Source organism: Manis javanica, chromosome 10 (genome assembly GCF_040802235.1).
Source record: "Manis javanica isolate MJ-LG chromosome 10, MJ_LKY, whole genome shotgun sequence".
NCBI classification, from domain to species: Eukaryota; Metazoa; Chordata; class Mammalia; order Pholidota; family Manidae; genus Manis; species Manis javanica.
The window spans coordinates 46667889-46695529 of record NC_133165.1 but is presented as its reverse complement, the minus strand read 5'-3'; the positions used below and the strand labels follow the sequence as shown (position 1 = coordinate 46695529).

At 47.4% G+C, this 27641-nt stretch overlaps 1 protein-coding gene across 4 annotated transcripts in view; it reads left to right on the top strand.

The window, feature by feature from the left end:
* Nucleotides 1-27641, top strand: part of SBK1 (SH3 domain binding kinase 1) — a 69532-nt gene that overhangs the window by 20169 nt on the left and 21722 nt on the right. For 2 of the 4 annotated variants that reach the window (XR_001855779.3, XM_017677140.3), the window contains exon 1: nt 25872-26684. The exons of the other annotated variants lie outside the window; for them this stretch is intronic. The gene's annotated coding sequence lies outside the window, so the exon portion shown is untranslated. Of the gene's footprint in view, nt 1-25871; nt 26685-27641 lie in introns of those variants that run through there. 4 annotated transcript variants of the gene reach the window in all.

Genomic DNA, 27641 nt, shown 5'->3' with positions numbered 1-27641 from the left:
CTCCTTGGTTTGTCTCTTCCCTCCAGCAAGGTCATACTTCTCTGGTCCTACTGCTCTCATCACATCTCTCTCTGACCACAGCCAGGAAAGGTTTTCTGCTTTTAATGCCTCATGTGATTAGATAGGACTCGTCTGAAAGATGCAGGATCCTCTATCCTCTCTCCGTCTCTGGGTCCCTTTTTGCCATGTAAGGTAACATACTCACAGGTTCTAGGGATTAGGATGTGGGCATTGTGGGGGGGTCAATAATCTGCCTACCACAATATGACTCATCAAGAACTAATACAGTGAAAAAGAGACAAGATTTTGAATCTAGAAGGCAAATGAACATGTGGTAGGTGATATAGCAGCCTGATGACACTGTGCCTGTAATGAGCCCTAACTGGGAGAGAGAGAGGCCCCAATAGTGCCACCATTTACCCCCAGAACCCCAAAATGCCATGGACTAAGTACCCGTGGAAATGGTAGTAAAATTGGGGCCAAAAATGGGAGAATTGGTCTAAAGAGGGCTTTACTCCTCAGATCCCTTCTTGGCTCAGGCCAGTGGGGCAGCCCCTCCCCAACCCTGACAAAGGCTGAACGTTTATTCTCCAGAGAGGATAAAACATAGGGTCTCTAAACAGGACACAGCATGACAAGGGGTTTGTGCTCAGCCTGCCCAGAGGGCTAATTTGAATGCTCATGAATGTGGGAAGCCCTGCCCCCGTTCACCTTCACCTAGGGCCTTATTCCTCCTTCCAGCTCCCAGAACAGTGACATCAGGACTAAACTCTCCAGGCAGGACACTCCAGAGTCCATCCCTTTCAATCTCTAAACATGTTAGTGATGGGTATTTTATTACTGTCGTTTTTTCCTGTTTGCTTTAGTTTTCTTCTCTGTGCATGGCTCCTATTTCCTCCAAATTGCTTTTTTTTTTTTTTTTTTTTTGAGAGGGCATCTCTCATATTTATTGATCAAATGGTTGTTAACAACAATAAAAATCAGTATAGGGGGGTCAACGCTCAATGTACAATCATTAATCCATCTCAAGCCTAATTCTCGTCAGTCTCCAATCTTCTGAAGCATAACGAACAAGTTCTTACATGGTGAACGAATTCTTACATAGTGAATAAATTCTTACATGGTGAACAGTACAAGGGCAGTCATCACAGAAACTTTCGGTTTTGATCATGCAATATGACCTATAAACAATCAGGTCAAATATGAATATTCGTTTGATTTTTGTACTTGATTTATATGTTGATCCCACATTTCTCCCTTTATTATTATTATTTGTATTTTTAATAAAATGCTGAAGTGGTAGGTAGATGCAAGATAAAGGTAGAAAACATAGTTTAGTGCTGTAAGAAGGCAAATGTAGATGATCAGATGATCAGGTGTGTGCCTATGGACTAAGTATTAATCCAGGCTAGACAAGGGCAGCAAGACATCCTCGGATGCAGAAGATTTCTCTCAAAGCAGGGGGGGTGAGGTTCTGAGCCTCACCTCTGTTGATCCCCAAATTCTCACCTGATGGCCCCCCTGCGACTGTGCCTGTCTTAGGTTGTTCCTCCCTTGAGGAATCTTACCCGTCTCTGGCTAACCAGTCATCTTCCGGGGCCATACAGGGAAATGTAAAGTTGGTAAGTGAGAGAGAAGCCATATTGTTTGCAAAGGTTAGCTTTTTACTTCTTTGCAGATTTATGCCCTGTGGCTTCTATGCCCAGCACTTGTCTCGAGGTATCTTTACCACCTGGAGGAATTATGATACTCGGTAAATTCGATATGAGGCACGAATTCTATTTAAGGTTTGTAATTAGGAAGGAAGAAGAAAAGCTATAGATGTAGCATATGAAGGAAACTTGGGAGGATTGATTATTTCTTTGACATATCTTCTTGTAGAGTACCTTAAGTATGTATAGGTTTTAAACTACTAACTAATTTGTACACACATATTAACATAATAGGAATATGGTGACATAAACAAAGCAAATCTATAATTACCATCCATCTCCAGTGAAGCCAAGAAAACCATTTAGGCACCCTAGGCATTTGTGAAAATTTATCTATGATATGATGGATATTCTCCAACTGTACTTGAACCATCAGACAAATTAAAGCAGCCCATTTCTGGGATCTGTTCACATCCCATATGTTCTTTTAACCATAGATAGTCTATAGTCATGAGATTTTGGAGTGCTACAACTTGCACCCCTCCCAACTCCTGATTGAGTTCCAACAACAGTACAGATCCGGTCAAATTCGTTGTCTTACTGTATGCACATGCCAGCCTAGACATCTCCCTCCTCATTCTTATGGCAAGTCCAGGAGATGGTGGGCTGGATGCAGCCACAACCGCAGCATCGTCCGGATCCCTGTGGAGGCTTTTTGATGATCATCTCCCGGCACAAGTCCTCCAGAGAGTGCTGATGCCAGAAGCTCCTCCTCATATCGTATCTTATTTCATTTTCTGGGTATCCAAGCTAGGCCTTGATCTTCTGCGTAGAAACAAACAGACCCTTTGCCCACACTTTGACATGCCCTCTATACCACTGTGCAGAACTCATTGGAGGTCAGCACACAGTAACTGCTTTTTTTTTTTTTTTTTTAATTAAGAGAAAGGAATATTATCAGAAAAGAGTACCTCCATAGCTGATCATCTGACACCCTTTAAGTGATCAACATTAAGGATATTTAAAGCATGCGTTGATCTTTGATTTACCAATAGTTTTATCCTGTTAAGGAGTAATCCCCCTTTTCTTTCCTTCTTTTTTTTTTTTTTTTTAATTTTTAATCTACACTTACATGAAGAATACTATGTTTACTATGCTCTCCCCTATATCAGGTCCCCCCTAACAACCACACTACGGTTACTGTCCATCAGCTTAGCAAAATGTTGTAGAGTCACTACTTGTCCTCTCTGTGTTGTGCAGCCCACCCTCCCCTTTCTCCCTCCCCCCCATGCATACTAATCTTAATACCCCCCTTCTTCTTCCCCCCCCTTATCCCTCCCTGCCCACCCATCCTCCCCAGTTCCTTTCCCTTTGGTACCTGTTAGTCCATTTTTGGGTTCTGTAATTCCGCTGCTGTTTTGTTCCTTCAGTTTTTCCTTTGTTCCTATACTCCTCAGATGAGTGAAATCATTTGGTATTTCTCTTTCTCCGCTTGGCTTATTTCACTGAGCATAATACTCTCCAGCTCCATCCATGTTGCTGCAAATGGTTGGATTTTTCCACTTCTTATGGCTGAGTAGTATTCCATTGTGTATATGTACCACATCTTCTTTATCCATTCATCTACCGATGGACATTTAGGTTGCTTCCAATTCTTGGCTATTGTAAATAGTGCTGCGATAAACATAGGGGTGTATCTGTCTTTCTCAAACTTGATTGCTGCATTCTTAGGGTAAATTCCTAGGAGTGGAATTCCTGGGTCAAATGGTAGGTCTGTTTTGAGCATTTTGATGCGCCTCCATACTGCTTTCCACAATGGTTGAACTAATTTACATTCCCACCAGCAGTGTAGGAGGGTTTCCCTTTCTCCACAGCCTCGCCAACATTTGTTGTTGTTTGTCTTTTGGATGGCAGCTATCCTTACTGGTGTGAGGTGATACCTCATTGTAGTTTTAATTTGCATTTCTCTGATAATTAGCGATGTGGAGCATCTTTTCATGTGTCTCTTGGCCATCTGTATTTCTTTTTTGGAGAACTGTCTGTTCAGTTCCTCTGCCCATTTTTTAATTGGGTTATTTGTTTTTTGTTTGTTGAGGCGTGTGAGCTCTTTATATATTCTGGATGTCAAGCCTTTATCGGATCTGTCATTTTCAAATATATTCTCCCATACTGTAGGGTTCCTTTTTGTTCTATTCATGGTGTCTTTCGCTGTACAGAAGCTTTTCAGCTTGATATAGTCCCACTTACTCATTTTTGCTGTTGTTTTCCTTGCCCGGGGAGATATGTTCAAGAAGAGATCACTCATGTTTATGTCTAAGAGGTTTTTGCCTATGTTTTTTTCCAAGAGTTTAATGGTTTCATGACTTACATTCAGGTCTTTGATCCATTTTGAGTTTACCTTTGTATATGGGGTTAGACAATGGTCCAGTTTCATTCTCCTACATGTAGCTGTCCAGTTTTGCCAGCACCATCTGTTGAAGAGACTGTCATTTTGCCATTGTATGTCCATGGCTCCTTTATCAAATATTAATTGACCATATATGTTTGGGTTAATTTCTGGGGTCTCTAATCTGTTCCACTGGTCTGTGGCTCTGTTCTTGTGCCAGTACCAAATTGTCTTGATTACTATGGCTTTGTAGTAGAGCTTGAAGTTGGGGAGTGAGATCCCCCCTACTTTATTCTTCTTTTTCAGGATTGCTTTGGCTATTCGGGGTCTTTGGTGTTTCCATATGAATTTTTGAATTATTTGTTCCAATTCATTGAAGAATGTTGCTGGTAATTTGAGAGGGAGTGCATCAAATCTGTATATTGCTTTGGGCAGGATGGCCATTTTGACGATATTAATTCTTCCTAGCCACGAGCATGGATGAGTTTCCATCTGTTAGTGTCCCCTTTAATTTCTCTTAAGAGTGACTTGTAGTTTTCAGAGTATAAGTCTTTCACTTCTTTGGTTAGGTTTATTCCTAGGTATTTTATTCTTTTTGATGCAATGGTGAATGGAATTGTTTTCCTGATTTCTCTTTCTATTGATTCGTTGTTAGTGTATAGGAAAGCTACAGATTTCTGTGTGTTAATTTTGTATCCTGCAACTTTGCTGTATTCCGATATCAGTTCTAGTAGTTTTGGAGTGGAGTCTTTAGGGTTTTTTATGTACAGTATCATATCATCTGCAAATAGTGACAGTTTAACTTCTTCTTTACCAATCTGGATTCCTTGTATTTCTTTGTTTTGTCTGATTGCCGTGGCTAGGACCTCCAGTACTATGTTAAATAACAGTGGGGAGAGTGGGCATCCCTGTCTGGTTCCAGATCTCAGTGGAAATGCTTTCAGCTTCTCGCTGTTCAGTATAATGTTGGCTGTGGGTTTATCATATATGGCCTTTATTATGTTGAGGTACTTGCCCTCTATTCCCATTTTGCTGAGAGTTTTTATCATGAATGGATGTTGAATTTTGTCAAATGCTTTTTCAGCATCTATGGAGATGATCATGTGGTTTTTGTCTTTCTTTTTGTTGATGTGGTGGATGATGTTGATGGATTTTCGAATTTTGTACCATCCTTGCATCTCTGGGATGAACCCCACTTGGTCATGGTGTATGATCCTTTTGATATACTGTTGAATTCTGTTTGCTAATATTTTATTGAGTATTTTTGCATCTACATTCATCAGGGATATTGGTCTGTAATTTTCTTTTTTGGTGGGGTCTTTGCCTGGTTTTGGTATTAGGGTGATGTTGGCCTCATAGAATGAGTTTGGGAGTATTCCCTCTTCTTCTATTTTGTGGAACACTTTAAGGAGAATGGGTATTATGTCTTCTCTGTGTGTCTGATAAAATTCCGAGGTAAATCCGTCCGGCCCCGGGGTTTTGTTCTTGGGTAGTTTTTTTATTACTGTTTCAATTTCTTTGCTTGTAATTGGTTTGTTTAACTTTTGTGTTTCTTCCTTGGTCAGTCTTGGGAGGTTGTATTTTTCTAGGAAGTTGTCCATTTCTTCTAGGTTTTCCAGCTTGTTGGCATATAGGTTTTCATAGTAGTCTTTAATAATTCTTTGTATTTCTGTGGAGTCTGTCGTGATTTTTCCATTCTCATTTCTGATTATGTTGATTTGTGTTGACTCTCTTTTTCTCTTAATAAGTTGGGCTAGAGGCTTATCTATTTTGTTTATTTTCTCAAAAAACCAGCTCTTGGTTTCGTTGATTTTTGCTATTGTTTTATTCTTCTCAATTTTGTTTATTTCTTCTCTGATCTTTATTATGTCCCTCCTTCTGCTGACTTTAGGCCTCCTTTGTTCTTCTTTTTCCAGTTTTAATAATTGTGATGTTAGACTATTCATTTGGGATTGTTCTTCCTTCTTCAAGTGTGCCTGGATTGCTATATACTTTCCTCTTAAGACTGCTTTCGCTGCATCCCACAGAAGTTGGGGCTTAGTGTTGTTGTTGTCATTTGTTTCTATATATTCCTTGATCTCTATTTTGATTTGTTCATTGATCCATTGATTATTTAGTAGCATGTTGTTAAGCCTCCATGTGTTTGTGAGCCTTTTTGTTTTCTTTGTAGAATTTATTTCTACTTTCATACCTTTGTGGTCTGAAAAATTGGTTGGTAGAATTTCAATATTTTGGAATTTACTGAGGCTCTTACTGTGAGCTAGTATGTGGTCTATTCTGGAGAATGTTCCATGTGCACTTGAGAAGAATGTATATCCTGTTGCTTTTGGATGTAGAGTTCTATAGATGTCTATTAGGTCCATCTGTTCTAGTGTGTTGTTCAGTGCCTGTGTGTCTTTACTTATTTTCTGCCCGGTGGATCTATCCTTTGGGGTGAGTGGTGTGTTGAAGTCTCCTACAATGAATGCATTGCAGTCTATTTCCCTCTTTAGTTCTGTTAGTATTTGCTTCACATATGCTGGTGCTCCTGTATTGGGTGCATATATATTTAGAATGGTTATATCCTCTTGTTGGACTGAGCCCTTTATCATTATGTAGTGGCCTTCTTTATCTCTTGTTACTTTCTTTGTTTTGTCTGATATTACTACTGCAACCCCTGCTTTCTTCTCACTGTTGTTTGCCTGAAATATGTTTTTCCATCCCTTGACTTTTAGTCTATGCTTATCTTTGGGTTTAAGGTGAGTTTCTTGTAAGCAGCATATAGATGGGTCTTGCTTTTTTATCCATTCTATTACTCTATGTCTTTTGATTGGTGCATTAAGTCCATTTACATTTAGGGTGACTATTGAGAGATATGTATTTATTGCCATTTCAGGCTTTAGATTCGTGGTTACCAAAGGTTCAAGGTTAGCTTCTTTAGTATCTTACTGCCTAACTTAGCTTGCTTATTGAGCTGTTATATACACTGTCTGGAGAATCTTTTCTTCTCTCCCTTCTTATTCCTCCTCCTCCATTCTTCATATATTGTGTGTTTTGTTCTGTGCTCTTTTTAGGGGTGCTCCCATCTAGAGCAGTCCCTGTAGGATGCCCTGTAGAGGTGGTTTGTGGGAAGCAAATTCCCTCAGCTTTTGCTTGTCTGGGAATTGTTTAATCCCACCATCATATTTAAATGATAGTCGTGCTGGATACAGTATCCTTGGTTCAAGGCCCTTCTGTTTCATTGCATTAAGTATATCATGCCATTCTCTTCTGGCCTGTAGGGTTTCTGTTGAGAAGTCTGATGTTAGCCTGATTGGTTTTCCTTTATAGGTGACCTTTTTCTCTCTAGCTGCCTTTAAAACTCTTTCCTTGTCCTTGATCCTTGCCATTTTAATTACCATGTGTCTTGGTGTTGTCCTCCTTGGATCCTTTCTGTTGGGGGTTCTGTGTAATTCCATGGTCTGTTCGATTATTTCCTCCCCCAGTTTGGGGAAGTTTTCAGCAATTATTTCTTCAAAGACACTTTCTATCCCTTTTCCTCTTTCTTCCTCTTCTGGTATCCCTATAATACGAATGTTATTCCTTTTGTATTGGTCACATATTTCTCTTAGTGTTGTTTCATTCCTGGAGATCCTTTTATCTCTCTCTATGTCAGCTTCTATACGTTCCTGTTCTCTGGCTTCTATTCCTTCAATGGCCTCTTGCATCTTATCCATTCTGCTTATAAATCCTTCCAGGGATTGTTTCACTTCTGTGATCTCTTTCCTGACATCTGTGATCTCCTTCCGGACTTCATCCCACTGCTCTTGCATTTTTCTCTGCATCTCATCCCACTGCTCTTGCATTTTTCTCTGCATCTCATCCCATTGCTCTTGCATTTTTCTCTGCATCTCTGTCAGCATGTTCATGATTTTTATTTTGAATTCTTTTTCAGGAAGACTAGTTAGGTCTGTCTCCTTCTCAGGTGTTGTCTCTGTGATCTTTGTCTGCCTGTAGTTTTGTCTTTTCATGGTGATAGAGATAGTTTGCAGAGCTGGTACAAGTGACTGCTGGAAGAGCTTCCCTTCTTGTTGGTTTGTAGCCTTTTCCTGGAGACTAGCGACCTCTAGTTGCTTGTGCTGGGCAGCTGTGCGCAGACAGGGCTTCTGCTTCCTGCCTAGTTGCTTTGGGGTTTGTCTCCGCTGTTGCTGTGGGCTTGGCCTGGCTGGGGCTGTTCCTCCAAAATGGTGGAGCCCCGTTGGAGGGGGAGCGGCCAGGAGGCTATTTATCTCCGTAAGGGGCCTCTGTGCTCCCTGCTGCCCAGGGGGTTAGAGTGCCCAGAGATCCCCAGATTCCCTGCCTCTGGTCTAAGTGACCTGTCCTGCCCCTTTAAGACTTCCAAAAAGCACTCTCCAAACCAAAACAACAACAGCAACAATGAGAGAGGGAACAGAAAGAAAGAAAAAAAAAAAAAAAAAAGGAAAAAACAAGCGATTGTTTTTTTTTTTTTTTTGTCCTCAGGTGCCGGTCCCAGGCACCCGCTCACTGGTCCTGCTGCCCTGTCTCCCTAGCACCAGGGTCCCTGTCCTTTCAAGGCTTCCAAAAAGCACCCACCCACCGGTCCCGCAGGGAAGGAACTCTCGATATTCTTTGTCCTCAGGCAGTGGTCCCAGGCACCCGCTCACCAGTCCCGCCGCCCTGCCTCCCTAGCACCGGGGTCCCTGTCCCTTTAAGGCTTCCAAAAAGCACTCGCCAAAAAGAGAGAAAAAAAGGGGAAAAACGCGCGATTTCTTCCGTCCTCAGGTGCCAGTCTCAGGCACCCACCCACCGGTCCCACAGGGGAAAACGCGGGATATTCTTTGTCCTCAGGTGCCGGTCCCAGGCACCCGCTCACCAGTCCCGCCGCCCTGCCTCCCTAGCACCGGGGTCCCTGTCCCTTTTAGGCTTCCAAAAAGCACTCGCAGAAAAGAGGGGAAAAAAAGGGGAAAAACGCGCGATTTCCTCTGTCCTCAAGTGCCGGTCTCAGGCACCCGCCCACTGGTCCCACAGGGAAAAACGTGGGATATTCTTTGTCCTCAGGCGCCGGTCCCAGGCACCTGCTCACCAGTCCCGCCACCCTGCCTCCCTAGCACTGGGGTCCCTGTCCCTTTAAGGCTTCCAAAAAGCGCTCGCCAAAAAGAGAAAAAAAAAAAGGGGGAAAAACGCGCGATTTCCTCCGTCCTCAGGCACTGGTCTCAGGCACCTTCCCGCCGGTCCCGCAGGGAGAAACGCGGGATATTCTTTGTCCTCAGGCGCCGTTCCCAGGCACCTGCTCACCGGTCCCGCCACCCTGCCTCCCTAGCAACGGGGGCCTGTCCCTTTAAGGCTTCCAAAAAGCGCTCGCCAAAAAAAAAAACCGCTCCGGTTTCTTTCCACCCGCCGGGAGCCGGGGGGAGGGGCGCTCGGGTCCCGCCGGGCCGGGGCTTGTATCTTACCCCCTTTGCAAGGCGCTGGGTTCTTGCAGGTGTGGATGTGGTCTGGATGTTGTCCTGTGTCCTGTGGTCTCTATTTTAGGAAGATTTTTCTTTGTTATATTTTCAGAGCTCTATGTGTTTTTGGGAGGAGATTTCCACTGCTCTACTCACGCCGCCATCCTGGCTCCGCCCCCCCCAAATTGCTTTTTTTCTGCGTGTTTTAGGTCTGTCTTTTATCTTACAATCTGACTAACCAAGAAAAGGATGCCTAAATGGGTTGGCACCAGGGATTTTCCCATGAAAGAGCCCAGCCAGAAATCTTGGCATTGAACACCGGAGTCAGTCAGCACAGAGCCATTCATCAGCTTGCTTTCCTAAGTTGTATTTTTATACTCTTTAATCAAGGCATAAATGTAATGAAATGCAAATACAAGTGGTAGATCTAATGACTGTATTATATGTATACAATGTGTACACCTGTGTAACCCACACCTCAATCAAAATGTAGGCCACTGCAAGGTAACATTCATAGTTTAATGGTGCCCCAGGCCATACCTCCCCAACACACATACAGAGGCCACTACTATTCTATTGGCTCTTTCAATCTTTTAAATAGGAGCAGATAAACAGGAACAATTAACATTTGAGAAAAACCTCTAATATAAGAAGCAGAACAAAAACAAATAGAAAAATAGAATTTGGAGAAAACAATATGCAGGGGGATAGAAAACGAAAAAACAAAACTATTATTACTATATTCAGAGAGTTAGGAAAATATATTGCAACTGTGAAACAAAAACTAGATGCTATTTTGAAAGAAAAACTACTGTGAGAATGAACAAAACAACTTAGAAATTAAGCATATAGTAGTAGAAATGGAGAACTTATTTAAAAGAATTAGAATAGCGGTCAGCAAACTATGGCTGCAGGCCAAATCCAGCTCTCACCTCTTTTTAAAATAAAGTTTAATTGGAATACAGCTACACCTACACCCATTCATTTATGCACTGTCTATGGCTGCTTCCATATAGAGTTGAGTAGCTGTGATGGGGACCATATGACCCACAAAGCCTCAGATATTTACTGTTGGGCCCTTTATAGAAAAATATTGCTGACCCCTGGGTTGGAAGATAAAGGTGAGGAAATTTTCCAAAGAGTTGAGCAAAAAAATAAAGATGTATCAGCTTGGATACTGCAGTAAACAAATGCTGAGATGGAGTTAGGAGTGCAAGGAGTCCTGGGAGGCTGCCTCTGGAGAATAGAGGAGGAGGAAGCAGGGATGAGCAGGAAGTCCTCAGACCATGATGTGGACACCTGTGAAACGAACCAGGGAAGGAAACAGATCTGGGCTGACAGAGCCTGACTTGGATGCAGATCAAAGTCATAGCCAACCCAGAGGGGGCTCCCAAAGCAAAGACTGTCCATTAGAGGAGTCCTACACGGAGCAGAGATGGCCAGGTCCTAGTGTCCCTGCTGTGCTCCGTCATTGGCTGGGCTGCCCAGGAAGGCCGTGGGCTTGGCTCAAAGGCTATGGCAGATCTCAAAGGACTGTAGTTGGAGGCAGTCAGCCAACTGCACTCCTCATGGCTGAGTGACAAGTTCTTTCTTGAAAGGAGAAGCCAGCAGGGCACTTCCATGGCTGCCACAATGTGGAAAACAGGAAGAAAAAAAAAAGGAGTAAGAAAATCAGAGGGCCAGTGCAGGAATCTAACACCTGCCCAAAAGAGTTCCAGAAAAAGAAAAGAGAGGAGAGGAAACAGTCAATAATGAAATATTTCAAACATTTCTCAGAACAGAAGACTGAGTTTCAAGATTGAAAGGTCCACTGCATGTCCAACCAAAGGATAGAAATAGACCCACACCAAGGCCATAAATTTCAGAACAGAGGGACGAGAACATTCTACAAGATTCTACAAAAATCAAAAATCATGATGGCATCAGGTTTCTCAACAGCAATCCTGAAGCCAGAAGACAATTGAGCTGTTTTCGAAAGTATGAAGGAAAATTATTTTCAGTCTAGAATTCCATACCTAGCCAAACCATTAATAAAATAAGGGTAGAAAAAAGATATTTTCAGATTTACAAGTCCTCAAAACTTTTGTCTTCCATGCACCCTTTCCTAGAAATGGGAAACTACTGGAAGATGTGTTCCACTAAAATAAGGGAATAAACCAAGAAAGAGTAAGAACTGGAGTCCAGGAAATGGAGGAGTCAATACAGAGGGAGGTGAAGGGCATCTCCCAGAGATGTGAAGGGAAATCCTTGGGCAGCACCTCTGGGCAGCAAGCCTGGAGGTCAGGCAGTTCACACTGGAATAAGTCAGAAGGTTCTAAAAAAAATTTTTTTTCAAGGAGATGAAATTGATAGAATACCTAATGTATTTTAATGAACTTTTGGCATATTTAAAGTGGGAGAGAAAGTGGATTGAATTAGACACAAACAGAAAAACAAGCCCTCCCCCCAGAAAGAGTTATTAACCCCAGGGAAAAAAACTTTGGGGCAGAAAATGTTAAGAAGTTTAAAATTTGAAACTTGAACTCTGTAAGACATGGTTAAGAAAATGAGAAGATAAACCATAGAATGGGAGAAATATATTTTCAAAAGACATCTGATCTAATAAAGAACCATTTATTTGATAAAGGACTGTTAACCCAAGTATACAAAAATATTTTAAAACTCAACAATAAAAAATGAACAACCCAACTTAAAAATGGGCAAAAAATCTGGACAGACAACTCACCAAAGATGTCCAGATCTAATGGCGGGTCCATGACATGACAAACACCTGAAAATATAAAATATGCTCAACATCACATGCCATTTGGGAATAGCAAATTAAAACAACGAGATACCACTACACACTTCTTAGAATGGCTAAAGTCCAAAACATTGACAACACCAAATGCTAATTAGGACGTGGAGCAACAGGAACTCTCACTGCTGATGGGAATGCAAAAGAGAACAGCCACTTTGGAAAACAGCTCCTACAAAGCTAAACATAGTCTTACCATACAATGCTGCAACAGTATTCTTGGGAATTTACCCAAATGAGACAGGTCCACATGAAAACTTTCACATGAATGTTCATACCAGCTTTACTCATAATTGCTAGAAACTTGGAAGCAACCAATGTGTCCCTCCACAGGTGAATGGATAACTGTGGCACATCCAGACAATGCAATATTACTGAGCAATAAAACAAAATGAACTATCAAGCCATGAAAAGAACATGGAGGAAACTTAAATGCAAATTGCTAAGTGAAAGAAGCCTTAGTCTGAAAAGTCTGAAGAGGCTACATACTGTATGATTCCAACTACATCATGTTCTGAAAAAGCCAAAACTATGGACAGAGTAAAATGATCAGTGGTTGCCCAGGGCTTGTGCAGAGGGAGGCAGGGAGGAGGAATAGTGGCGTTTTTATTTTATTCTGTACGATACAGTCATGGCGGGTCCATCACACTATGCATTTATCACTACCCATAGAATGTACAGCAGAGTGGCCTTCATGCACACTTTGGACTTGCATTAATAATAGTGTACCTATGGGTTATCAATTGTAACAAGTGTACCACACTAATGCAAGATGTTCATAATGGGGGAAATGGCAGGGAGGGGTACACATACTTTCTGTTCACTTGTTCTGTAAGCCTGAAACTGCTCTAAAATATAAAGTTCACTATAAAGAAGGAAAGAAAGAGGGAAAAAATCATAGCATTCCACATAAAGCTGTGAGTTATGTTGGCACAATATGAAAGCACTACCCATATTAGGATGCAACTGAATTGGGAGGGTGGAAGCAGGAGATGGGTGGGGGTGGGGGTGGAGGGAGATGAGGACTTAGGGCAGCTAAATCGTCACCTTCCTAAGTGGGAAGGTGATAGGTAAAGCCTAAAACTGGTAAGAAGCAATGTAAATATGCTATGTGAGAGACACGGAAAGAAAAGTTACTGGAAGAGCTGAAATGGTTGTCCTTAAGAAGTGGGAATGGTGGTGGGGCTGCCCATGTTTCTTGATTCTAAGCTATGGGCATGTTTGACTTGAATAAAAATTAAAACCGTATTTACAAAAGAAAAGTGGAAATAACAATAAGAATAAAAGAGAAACTGGATGGTGGCAGGGCAGAGACAATTGGAAGCTGTGCTGGGGGGAGCATCTAAGAAATAGATGGAGATGTAGGGTAAAGGAGATGCCAGGGGGAATGGTCCTGGAAAAAGACCAAGAATGGTTGAGTGTGTGTGTGTTGGGGGGGAGTCCTGCAGAGACAAGGTCCCAAGGGTGGGTTGCCCTCAGAAGGAGAAGGGCCAGGCAGGCCTGTGCTCTGGAAGAGAGGGAACAGCATCTGATCCATCTGTGTTCTCAGTGAAGTGGGAGCCACGTTTGAGAAGAGAGGAGGCAGGAAAGGAGATATCTAAGACCTGCCACTCAGAGTGGGGTGTCCGGACCCCAGCATGGGCACCACCTGGGCTGACTAGACATGCAGAATCTTAGGCCTCACAATGATTCACCTGAGAGTCTCAGGCAAACTGAAGTTTGAGAAGCACAGCTGGTAAGGGGCAATGGGGAAGCGGCAGGCAGGCAGAGTGGCTTGTGGGGCAGCAGTGAGTGTCCCTTTGAGACCATGAATTAGGAGGGAAGCTGCCTGCCTGGCATCTTGGAGCAGTGTGGGCTTGCTTGGGACAGGCAAGGAGCAGGTGGTGGCTGGCATTTTGCCAGGCAAGTACTACAACAGGAGAGGTGGGCATATGAGTGAGGGTTTCCAGGAAGCAGAAATGTTGATGGTGTGTGGAGCCCAGACAGGACAGGAAGGACAGTAGTGCGAGTGGGGGCTGACGAGCAGTGAGAACACGATGGGGGGAACGGGCCAGGAGAACATAGAGGGGTGACCAAAGAGAGACCTCAGAGGGTGTGAGGTGGCATAGTTCCAAGGTGTGGGATATGGGCCTGGGAGCGGAAGGGGTCAGGGAGCTGAGAGGTGGCTCTAGCTGCTTGAGCTCTGGTCTGTCCTCCCCTGAAGTTTGCACCTACAAATCTAAAGATGGTAACAAGAGACTGACTTATTTGGTCTTGAGCCTGGCGTGTGCATGGGAGTTTTTGAAAGCTTCCCAGTAGATTATAACATACTGCAGAGTTTGAGGGAACCATGGGTGTAGGCAGAGACCCAGGCTCTGGCAGAGAGAAAGAGAAACCAGGGAGCAACAAGAAGGTACCCTGGGGCTGTCACAGCCGGTGGGGCCCGACTAAGGAGGGGACCAGCTGTGCAGGGTCGCATGTCCTGGGTTGTAGGTTAGCAAAAGATGGAGGTATTGTGGTCTTCCCCTGAAGAACCAAAGAGTAAACAGGCGTGTGTGTATGGTGTGAGTGAGAGATCCCAGCGCCTTGCGGGCCCATCGTCCGTACTGCACTGTGACAGAACAGCCACTAGAGGGAGCGCTGTACTCACACATTGCGGGGACTTTCTCCTGCAGGTCCTGGCTTCTACGTTCAACGTTGGCATTTTGCAGCCTCTTATCCTGGGTGTAACTCTAGGTCCCACTACCCCCAAGGCCCTATGACCTTGGTCAGGTTACCCAACAGCTCTGTGACCCAGTTTCGACAGCGGTAAAATGGGCATAGCAATAGTTCCAGCCTTCTGAGCTCATGGGGAGGATGAATGAAGTCGCCATGCCGCATTGGGAAATGGCTGAACTGAAGTGACGGTGGGGGAGGTTTTGCCAACGCTCCTGTCTCCCTCTGCTTCTCCTGCAGCCCCCCAACCCAGCCCAGATCCAGGGCGGGGAATGGAGGGGGCCTCCTGGGGTTGGGGGAGAGCAGAGCCTGGGGTGGGGGCAGTGGAAGCCCAATTTCCTGTTGAGTCTTGCTGGTTCTTTTGGTCTGGGGCAAACCTTACCCTGTGGCTCATTCCTGGCCATGGTCTCATCCTTCTCCCCCCAACCCCGCACCTTCCCCCCTCCTCCCAGGTACCCAAGGGACCAGTAGCTGCCTTTGTCTGGCAGCCACATCATTCCTGGAGCAATGTCACTGCCTAGTACCCAATGGACACTCCTTTCCAGCCATTCTTCTAAGTGCCCCTCAGCCCTGCTCCTGTCCAGACTGGACAAGAGCTGACCTGTGAGGCCCAACCCCAGGTTTGGAAGTATCTGTGTTCCCAGATTTGCAGAGACCCCAGATATGGAAGTTGCAGTGGGCAGAAGACCCACAGAAGCAGCCCCTCTGTGTTATACTCGGTCCTGCAGAGGGGTATAGCCTATCCTGACTTTTTGTACATGATTTGAGAATACTAAAAATATCAGGGCCTTATATCCTAAGATCCAGTTTTGCAACTTCTCTTGAAAAATTGGAAGCTCTGACAGCCTGAGTCCACATTCCCATATGACAACAGTGGGCCGCAGGGGAGGGGAGGCCGCCATTCAGCTCGACCAGAGCCCTCCAGTTCACCACTGTCCCTGCCCAGGCCATGTCCCACCTTCACATTGCTTGCCTGGCCCCGTCCAGCAGCTCAGTCTGCAACCCTGTGTCCAGGAGGGTTCGTGTGAATATTTACATGTTGCAGCCACTGGCTCAAGGCAGGCAGAGATACAAACGCAGAGGGTGGATGTGCCCCAGAAATAAGAGCAGATCCTCAGAGACATGGGATCCTGGGGACAGAGAGCTGCTCAGTGTCTTCAGCTGCTTATGGAACTTCCTGGTCCAGGTGGCCAAGTCAAGCTACACACATGAGCACGTGCACGCGCGCACCCACACACTGCCCTCCTATCCAAGTTGTCCCCAGATCCCACCACTTCTCACCACCTCTCCTCCCGCTGCCCTGGTTCCAGTTGCTCTCTGCAAGCTAGGTGCAAGAGCTGCCTGGCTTCCACTCTGGCTGCCCATAATCTGTCTCCCCACAGTAGCCAGAGGCAGCCTGATAAAGCCTCAGACACGCCACCAACACCCCCTGCCCTCAGGGCTCAAAACCCTCCAGTGACTCCTACTTCACTCAGAGTCAAAGCCAGAGGCTTTTGGTGACCCTAAATGAACTGTCCTCATTACCTCTTGTCTCCTCTCAGGCTTCATCAGCTTCAAGCTCATTCAAAGCATCCCCAGTATGCTCTGGCTCCAGGGCCTTTGCACTGGCTGTTCCCATTGGCTGGCCCACTGTGCCCCACCCCCATATCTGCACGGCTCCCTCCCTCACCTCCTTCAAGTTTCTGCTCAAATGTAACCTCTATGAGGATGTCCCTGTCGGTCTGTCCCCTCTCTGCTGTCTTCCCTCACACTAAAAGCATAATTGTTTACTTTACATCCCCTGGTGTCTTCTCCCCACAGTAGAATGGATGAAAGGAGGAGTTTTTCTCTGTGTTGTTTGTTGCAAACAGTTCCTAGCAGGCAGGCAGTAAGTCTCTGCCTTACTCACTCTGAATGAGTGAGTAAATAAATAAATATATGAAATGAGGGCAATAACAGTACCACATATGCAGAGTGGCTGGGAGGACTCAGATGGTGTGTGTCACACGGGGTATGATCAGCAGAGTCACACAGGGCCCCAGCTCTGGGGTTCAGTGCTCTGTGGTTGGCATCCTGTCACTCTTACAATTTCTTCTTTGGATTTGTAAGTGAAGTCTGAATGGAGCATGTACCCTGAGCAATCCCACCCTCCCACATGTCCTGGCTGGGTTTCTGGCCGCCCACTCCTTGCCCCCCCACCAGGCACTGCTGCCGTCCTTTGTCTAGCAGGGGCCTGGGTTCAGGAAGGATTGGTGCCAAGTGTGCTATGGGGCAATCCCAGGCACCTGTGAGGGTCTGCACGAGCTCCAGGAGCATCCAGTGCCCAAGGGAGCACATTAAATAGTCAGCAGAGAACACCAGGACAGGCTGGGAGGGAGACCTGGGCAGAAAGGAAAAGCATTTTTCCTGCTTTCTGAGCAAGAGGCCCCACCTTCTGTAGCTGGCCCTGGTGCCAAGTACTCACACCTCACAAATGCTCAGCGCTCTATCCACAGCAGCTGTCGGTGTTATCATAGTTGTTACTCAGGAACCCACAGTTTGAGGGGAGAAGGGCCCAAGTGAGAGAGAGAAAGCCCTCAGGCTCCTGGGACAGGGGGTGACCTTCCAGGCGACTGGCATCGGGCCTGGGAGAAAACAGTCCCTTGTCCTCTCTACAGCCCTGCCTCTGGGGTCTCCACTGAGAAGGCCGAGGAGGAGCCAGGGCAAGTGCCATCCTCCCTGGCCTCAACCACCATGTCTGTGAGCAGGGTGGAGAGCCCACAGGTTCCCCTCTGACAGCCACAGTGCAAGTGCTTTGCCAACTTGAACACGGTGGGAAGTATAGATGGCGGTCATGGTCCCGGCCCAATCATAGGGATTGTTAGGGCTGCTCTGAAGGGTTCCTGGGTCAGGGCTTAATTTATAACCCATCCCCTAAATGTTGAAAAGGGACCTAGCTTTGACCCCCAAGGAGTGGGTGACGGGACCAAGTCTCAATGGTCATTTCAGGCCCAGACGTCAATAGCATCTATGACCCTGGTGAAGGCATCAGACCCTGATGGTAACTTCAGACCAGTGCCTGGGGTTGGCTGCAGCCCTGATGGTTACAACAGGTCTTGGTAGTAGCCTCAGTGCCCTCAGACTGCAGCAATGGCCACAGAAAGACCCAGGCGACACAGGGAGGCACTAGGCATCTCATTCTCCCTCCCTCCACCCTGCCAAGCCCTGTCTCTCCCCAGCCATTCTAGAATTTGAGGCATTCTTCAGGATCCACTTAATTAGCCAAGCTCATTAACTCCCACAGGTTTCTCCTCCCCACCTAATTAACTGACTTAATTAGGGTTTGCAGGCCCGCTCCTACCCCTGCCCACCTCCTTCAGGCTCCTGACTCAGCTAAGCCTCCACCAGGCTGGGAATGGGTCAGGATATGGCCTGGGCCCCTCTGGCACCAGACTTTCACCCTGCATCCTTCCTCTGAGTCCTGGGACACCAGGACAGTGCCTGATCTGGGCAGCAGTCCACAGGCAGGAATGGATCAGTATGGGAGGTGGATAGGGAGAGGGATGGAAATGGGACTGAATGGAATCAGATAAGAGGAGGTGAGGATGACTCTGGATGGATGGTCTGGGCAGCGGGTGGTTAGGGGCCTGGACTCTGTAGCCTTCACTGGTTCAGGTCTCAGCTAGTGTGTGAACTTTAGCAAACTCATCACCTCTCATGTCTCAGATACATAATGACAGTGGCCACACCATAGGGCTCTGTGAGGTCTGAACAGGCTGATGTGTGTGAAATGCTTAGAACCCAGCCTGGCACATCCGTGCTTGCTAAATAAGAGGGCACAGATGAACAAGGGAAAGGAGAGCCAGAGGGTGTCCTAGGAGTCAGGGAGACCCCCAGGCAGGCTCTGGGATGTCAGGCAGAGGCTGTCATCTGGGAGGAATGTACCCTGGGAGAGGTTAAAGGGATAAGTAGGCAAGAAGGATGCAGGTCAAGGTGTCCAGTTCCTACTCTGGAGTGGACAAGGCTGGCCTTGTTAGTTCAGGGCCTCTATACTCTGTGCCTCAGTTTCCCCTTCTAGGGGAAGGCTTATCCTAATGGAAGTGCCTGGCTTGCCCTAGAAGACTAATAAACATCTGGAGACTCGTTCCTGAGAAGCAAAGTGATACAAGGAGCATTTGAAGGGAAGTGCCCTGCTGCCCCTCCCCTCCCCTGGGACCAAAGCAAAGAAAGTGGGCTGTGCTGGCAGCAGGCAGGATGCAGGTCAGACATTAGGCAGGGCTTCCCAGAGTGGAGTACGGTCTTAAAGCTAGGCAGGAGGAACAGTGTGCCTGAGTTGTTGAGGCTGCTCCAAGGGAGAGATAGGTGCTGAGTCCTGAAAGTGAGCAGAAAGTGGAGAGATGGAACCCTTTACGTACTTGGCTCCTTCTCACCCTGCTGATCTCAGAACAGCCATCGCTGCCTCCAGAAAGGCCCTGACCTTTGTGACTCCTTTGTTCTCTGATCTTGGGTACAATAAGTGCAAAATTTATTGTGTGCTTAGCATAGCGTCTCCCCCGACTAGACTGGAAGCTCCTGAAAGCAAAGATTATCTGTTTGGCCCACCCTTTTGTCCTACTGCTCTCACAGAGCAAGTGCCCCTTAACAAGTGTGAATGAATGGATGAATGCATGCCTTAGCCAGCTTAGAGAGAAAGGGGCCCCATGTGGCAGCCAAGCACCCACCCTCTGTGCTCAGCTATGAACTCACACAGCACCTCACATGGTCTCAGGAACAACCGCCCTTAGCAGAGAGGGGCTGAGCTCCAAGGGTTTGAAACTCCTGCTCCTAGGCTGAGCAACCTTGAGAATCCCTTTACATAACCCAGGATGCTGAGGAAATAGTGATTATGGGAGACAGTGGAAAAGTCTTTCATTTATCCTGCATTTTTAAACACTTTAGAAACCAACATTTGCACACAGTGTAAAGAGCTTGGGGATATAAGAGACAGAGACCCAAATTCAACTGGCTAAAGCACAAAAGGGACTTTAGTGCGTCACGTTCCTAAAAAGTCCAGAGTCTTCAGGAATGGCTAGATTCAGGGGCTCAAATGGTTGCACAAGGATTCTGACTGTCTCCATCTCTTGGCTCTGCTGTCTGCTGTGTTGGCTTCATCCTTAGGGAGGGTCTCCCTGGTGCTGGTAATGCCAGGCTTATATCCCACCATCTTTCAGTGCAATCGAAAGAGAGTTCTATCCTATTGGCCTGGCTTGAGGCCAGACCCATCTCAGAAACAGTAAATAGTCACTGTGGCCAGAGTGCACACTGGCTGCTGGGGGCTGGGTCATAAGCTCACCCTTAGAGCCAAAATGGTGAGCCCCATCATCAGAACCCCTAATGAGTAGGGAAGGATATGTCAAGGAATGCAAGTCCCCAAAGGAAAGTTTGGATTCTGTTGTTAAAAGATGGGGACAAATGGTGCTGTATGAGAGTTCTATTCCACAACGAAGAGGTGGGCATCGTGCCAGCCTCAGGTCCCTGTTCTAAGCGCTAGGCATTTGTGACAGACACTGTCAGTTCCCTGTCCATATCTACCTGGGCCCCCTCCCCACTCCTACCTGCCAGCATCCTCATTGCTCTTCCTGAGGGCCTTCTCTGCTCCATCCAGTTCTGTTGCACCCCACCTCCACCTGCCCCCCACCTAGCAGCTCTCACTAACAACTGACAGTAGCTTAGGTAGAACACATGTTCTATGCACATAAGTGCATGTTCTACACTGTCTCTGAGAGCTCCCCAGTTGGGTTCACCTCTGCTTGCCCACATGGTAACTTGCTTGTTAACATACCCCTTGCCACTGCTTTCCTACTTCGCTTCTCCCCTCCTCTACCTGGGATCACCTACCGCATAAATGACTTGTTCTCAAATCCCTGTCTCAGGTCTGTTTTTGGGAAACCCAAACTAGGACATTATTAAAGGCAGACCCCAGGGATGGGTACCAGACAGCACTTGTTTCCTTCCAAATGCCTGCTTCCCTGGCGACGGCTTTGGTGACCCCTTCCCAAGGAAGGGCCTGGGACTGCACTGGCCCTGAGTAGCTTTGCCTCTGTTCTGAGGATTCCAGAGCATGTTCACTGATCCTCTGCAATAAGCAAGGGCGGCAGAGATGGAGACCAATTAGATCTTCACTCTAGTTTCCCAGTGAAACAGCCACACCCAGCCACCGGAGCAGCAGGTGTGGGTGACAAGGGGCCAGAAGCCAACACGCTACCCACTCCTGGATTCCTCAGAGAGTGAGAGGTGAGGTCATTTTAGATGGTTTTTGGGCCTGGTTTTAGAAAACATAGAATCACACAGTAAAAAAGGTCTTTTTTTTTTTTTTAAGATCCCATTTAAAAACACTTCCACTGAATTTTTTATTATTTTGAAAAAAGTGGGGGAAAATACCCAAAACTGCAAACCCGTGCATATCCACAGCTAGAATAAATGTTACCATTTTATCATATTTGTGTCAGATATTTTTAAGAAAAAAAAAAAGGCCTATAAAGATGAATTCCCATTATCTACCCTGGCCACAGGCCCATTTCCTGGATTCCTCCCCCAGGGGCAAACACTCTCATGATTTCAGAGATAGTTTTCTCACATCACTGGACACGCCTTCAGCTACAAGGGACATAGTAGCTACAAGGGCCAATTGCCTTCAAAGCTGCTCCAAGTACAGCTCAGCAGCTCTGAGCTATCAGAAAGAAGTAGGTTCTCCCCTCTCTGCACTGCCACCACACTGTACTTGCTGTCATCAGGGGCACCCTGCTGGCTGCGGTCACAGAGCCGTATTTCCACATGGGAGGTAGGAACTCATCAGGACTCTGGCTGGAACACTGTGTTTCTCACCTCAGAATATATTCTCCAAAAAGGTATTGAGGGAATCAAAGATCCATCCCTGCCAGATTCTGTACACCCCAGGCTGCCCCACTGTCTTCTTTCTGATCTATCTCGGGTTCTGGGGGAACTCCTGGTTTTCCTTGGCAGCAATAAGTTAACCCGTGTCTCCCAGTGGCCCTGAATGCTCCTGCTCCCAGCTGGGAGCACTGTCACCTTTGTCCAAAATGTCATCATCTTCAGCTCTCTAAACTTGATCAGCTCTATGAGCTACTCAGTCACCAATGCCACCAGAGTCCCTGATTGTGCTGATGAGCCAGTCACCAGCAGCAATGGCCTGCCCGTGATGGTGGCCGTCCAGGACAGGGTGTTCTTCCTGCACAACAAGACCATCATAATGCAGACCTACAGGTCAGGAATGCCTTCTGTCTGCCATGACGGGGCACATGAGCATAAGGAACATCATAGAACACACTGGGGAAGTCTCCAAATGCCATCACTGTCCCCAGCATGGAGACTATTAGTATGGCCAGAACAATGCCTTAACAGATCATTTTTGGTACAGCAGGTAGTTACTCCACCTTGTACAATTTGAAACATTATATGCAGGTTCTAGAGGACAAAGACTCTGTTGCGATTCCTTCCCTGTCCCCTCATCCCCACACCCCCTCCCAGCAGTAGCAGGAACTTCTGACACATCAGTGAATATAAAATGCAGCCAAAGGGAAGGTGCATAGTAATCAGAAGTCCTGGGGTTCCTGGCTTCATGTGCTTCCTTGTACAGGGAGCAGCATCTGATTGCCCAGGAGCATGAGGACACGCCAGGGTGGAGAGGTCATGAAGGGAGTGTGGGCTCTGGGCAGAAGAAATCTAAATTGAGAGCTGTTTTCTCATGTCTATTCTGTGTCATTATGGAAATCACACCAAGTTTTATCTTTGTGTTCTGCTATCCAAATCATACCCATCAAGACCGTCTCTGGAAAGGCAGCATTGTGGATGCAAAATTTTGAGCTAGCAAGAGTGGATTATCCTTGGGTGTCAAGGAAAAAGGACTGACTGTAGCATTACAAACAGATGTTTTAGTTCCTCTCTTCAGATATGCCGTTTTAGTTCAGTCCTCCAAGAAGCAAGCCAAGATGGATTTAGATAAGCAAGTGATTTATTGGGGGAAATGTGTGGGAGGGAAAATCAGAAGGGAGCCAGAGGAAGATGAGAGAGTTCTCAGACTCAACAGATCCAATGCATGCAAAAAGGAAAGAAAAAAAGATGAGATAGTAAGAGTCTTAGGTAGAAGTGCAATGTTAAGAAAGTTTCAACAAAGCCAATGGAGAGTGCTCAATCCCCAGTTTCCCATCAGAGAAGCCCTGTGTCTCCAGGGAACTGTGTGCTTTAGTGTGTCTGCTGTGCTCAGTCATTGGCTGGGATCAGCTGGGGGAAGCAATGTGGAGCTGCCTCTGTGAACCCTGCTCAGACTCCACAACTGCAAATCCTCTGCACTCACCAGCCTGCACTATAGTCAGAGATCCTGATGCTGCATTTTCATGGCTCCCATATCCCACCCCTTCTGCCATACAGCCCTTTTGTGGAGCAGTGGAGCCAGGAGCCTCTCTTTCTAAGGGAAAATTCTGAGGAGGGAGGTTAGTGAGACAAACTACAGCCCCTCCATCTTGCTGCACTTGATTTCTGGGTGTAACTGATGCCATCCTTTCCCTACTCTATTATCCATTCTCAATTATCCACACCCTCAACTATCACCTTGATGGGCAGACCTTGATGGGATATAGTGGTATGACCCAATCCTTCAGTCCTAAGGGATCTAAACTCTTGGTTATCATAACCAATGGATCACTGGGTTCCACATGTATTTCTCCCTGCTCCCACTTTGTACAAGCAGCCCTGCTTTCTTCTAGTACCCGGTCAGGGTCAGTTATTACAGCAAGGACAGTGATTCCTCTTCTTGCCAGCTGGTCACAGAACACATGAAGTCCAAGGTGCCCTGGCAGCAGCCATAGCTTAAATCTTATTGAGATCTTTGCTGTGTCCCCAGAAAGGGTGTCCCCAATTTGGGGACCAGGATTTCCCACCCGGCACAGCTCAGGGTTCAGGGATTTAATTACCCACATTGCATTTTGGCAAACCTTTACTAATTACACTGTGGGTAATCAAATTCCTAGCTGAGGAATCAGGGAAGGCTTCTGCAGAAGGTGGCCTTGAACTGCATTACCCTTGATAACTGTGACTGGGAATATTTCACGGCCTGGTTCTACTTCTGCCTCTTCTAAGCCTCAGCTTCCTTACCTGTAAAAGGAGGAACATGGGGTCTAAATTTTAATGTTTTGCAACACAGGAAGACATTCCTTTCCCTCTCCTTCCTCTCTGGTCTCCCTCTATTTCCTGCTCAGTAGCTCAAACTCCTCCATTAGTTTGTTTTTGGCAATCAGGCCTTACTTGGAGAAGATTAGAACAAAGTTAGGGTGAAATTGGAAACTCTGGAAACTCCAGCAGACAGGGATGGGTGAGAGGTCAAAGCAGACACAGAAAAGGTGTTAGAGAGGAAAGATCTTCTAAATAAAGCAAAGCATAAAAGACACAGAGGTATGAGAAAGCAGATGTTCTAGGAACACTGCCTGAGATCAGGGGTAAATGGAGAAGAGGGGAGCTCCATAGGGGGCATGTAGGAAGTCCCAATTCTAAGAGCTTTGAACACCAAGATAAGGAAATTGGATTTTAGGTTACCTGGAAGTAGCAGGGCATCACTGGTAATTTTATGTAGAGGAGAAACCCAGTCCTCTTGGTATTTCCCAGAGCTGATGGTTACATAGGACATGGGTTCTAGAAAAAAAGAGTCTGAAAAGAGGCAGAAAGGAAAAAAGTTGTGAACTAAGGCAATATTCTCAGTAGCAAAGGTCACAAAATGATGGCCCATTGGCCACATTTGGCCCAAAAGCATGTTTCATTGGGCCCATTTAGTATTTCTGAATCTGGGAAACCAATTTCAAACATCTAAAAGTTGGATGATACTATGTTAGAATATAGATTTCCTGCTTCTTTTGAAAAAAATCATCTGTCCAAACAGGGCCCATAATGCTCTGGTTTGCCTCACCTCCACCACTCCCTATCAGCAATTTACACCCAACCCCAGTCTAGGTTCTGTAATCTACAGAATCCCTAGTTCTAAAAGTTCTAGAAATGGTGTAGTTCTAGAAGTTCTAGATATTGGTTAGGAAGAGTATGCTGGGTTGGAGAAAACTGCCAGAACAATGAGAAGAAATAGGGAATGTGCAGGGTCTGATGGGGGGTTTCTTATAAGGAAAATAGTTTGGCTGGGGCTGCATAGACAAGGCTGAGAAAGAGAGAATAGGCCCAGGAGGATAAGCTGTCCCTATCCATCTCCACCTTCATCCATCCCACTTGCTTCCAGGCCACGGATTTCCAGTTATCAAACACACAATCCTCCTTCATACAGGGGTAGTGGCTTCGCACTTGCTTCTCACTCTGCTTTGGAGTCCCGCTTCCTCCCTTTACCTCCCACGACTACTCACAGACTTTACACTAGGGGTCACAAGTGCGACATGGCCCCCAAGGTCCTAGTACACAGCCTCTTCCCTGAGCTGGCTGTTCGTTCTCCAAGGACTCGCTCAAAATAGGATGGATGGATGGTTGGATGGATGGGCGGACGAATGGGACGGACGACAGACTGATGGACGGATGAATGAATGCCTATCCGATTGCAGAGCTTGAAACAAGACACAAAGCTCCGCAATACAAGAACAGACTGGGACGGTCTGGGGCAGTCTGGGCCCGCAGGGGCCAGGAGGCTGGACCAGGTGACTCTCTCAGACTCTCCCGAGTTCTCTCTAACCTCTTTCTCGCACCCTTGTGGGCTCTGACCTAGAAAAGACGGGGGTGGGAGGATGGAGGGGAGTCCAGTAGCGCTAGGACCCAGCGCGGCCGGAAGGCGGGATGGGGGCGCCGCGCGCCGCTCCCTCTAGGTAGGGAGATTCTGCGCCCCGCGGCGCGCGGCGGGAGGGCGAGCGTGCGCCTGGGTTAATGCGCGTGCGCGAGGGCGCGCGCCAAGCGGGGCGGACAAAGGGGCGGGCGGAGGCGCGCGAGCTGGAGGGCGGAGCCCCGGGCCAGGCGGGCAGGTGCGCGCAAGCCAGAGGGTGGAGCCGCGATGCCGCGATGGAGCGCAGCCCTGGCCGGCGCCGGGGCCGGAGCCCGAGCACCAGGCGGAGCGCGAGCCGGAGCTGCAGCCAGAGCCCGTACCAGGCCGGGGTCCGGGACCACAGGGCCGAGCTGCTCGTAGCGGCGGCGACGGAGCTCCCCAGCGGCTGAGGGGCTTCCTCCCAGCTCTGCCCGGTGGCCTGGACGTAGCAAGCCCGAGCAGCCGGGGAGCTCGGGGATCCCCGCACCATATCCAGGATCCAGAGACCCCTAGGAAAGCGGGGACCCCTCCAGGTCCAACACAGAGCGACTCCCCAGCTGGGGAAAGCAGAAGCTTCTTCTGTATTCAGAAGATAGTGACCACCTTACAGTACCGCGAAGACTCCCCCTCTTCAATCTGGGTCCCCCAAGATCTAGAACGCAGTGACCCCCCCCCATCCGGGTTTGCAGGGACCCCCTCTCGAGATCCTGGTCATTACAACTCCACACCTCAAGACACGAAGACCTAGCTCAGAACGCCCCTAAATCAGTGGGTCCTAGACCCCCCAATTCTAGGGACCTGAAGACAGCAAGAAATATCCCTCACCAGCAAGAGGACCCTCTCAAAGCTCGAGGACCAGGGCGACTGAGCCCCTCGCGGCGCCCTTCGCATCCCAGCCCATGGTTGTGGAGCCCTGAGCCCCCCGGGCCAGGCTGACAAAAACCGAGACGGCGCCCAGGCCCCCTGCCGCGGCGTCCTCGAGGCCCCAGCCCAGGTAAGCCAGGCCTTGGTGATGGGCAGCAGGTGAGTGGCTGCCGAGGTCCCTAGCCCTGCAGGTGGGGAAGGAAGTATTGGTGCGCACTGCCCCCTCCCCAGCGTCGCCATAGAGCAGAGGCTGAAGGACGTCTCTTTGTGTCTCGCTTGGAGGAGCCGCCCCCTCCTCCTCGTCCTTCCCCACCCAACACCCCAGCCCTGGGGTTTGGGCGCAGCGCCCTGGCCCCAACGAGGAGTGGTGGCAGAGCATCTTATGCCACGGAACAGGGAAGAGGGTGGAGAGTCTCCCCCACAAAAACTGTGAACCTGGGGCTTTTTGGACCCTTGGTCCTTGGAGTAATAATATACCCCTCCCCACAAGGCCCGGCTGAGTTCCCAAGTGAAGTCGTCATTGTCCTCCCTCCCCAGAAGATTTGTAGATGCCCACAGGTGAAGGGACCTGCAGCATGTGGCCCAAGGGTGATGGCTGGGGCTTTGGGTGTGTGTCTTTGTCTGTGAGAGGGCAGGGCAACTGTGTGTTTGAGAGAATAGGTGGGAATCCCTTATTTTCTCTGTGACTCCTCTGCCCCCACAGTGGGGGATCTTCCTCCAGGCTGTACTTTGTGCTCCCTGCAAGAGGGGAGGAAGCAAGCCCTTTTTAGAGTGAGGCACTGGTTTCTGGGGAGGCAGGTAGTTTGGATGAAGAAGCCATTTCAGGTCAGGGGACCTTTCTGTCCCTATTTGCCCAGGGGCAACAGACCCAAGGCCTTCCTTTCTCTTCCTGACCTCCAAAACACCCAGGACCAACCTCTTGGTTGTCCAGTGTGGTGTAGACAACCAAGGGGCCATTCTAGGTTCTCACTTTAGCTTTCCAAATCATATACAAACTTCCCTCAGGGAAGTTCTGAACCCCAGGCCCTGCAGCTCATGGGAAGATGAGAGGCCCAGGGAATGTTGTACACTGAAATTCTGAATCAGA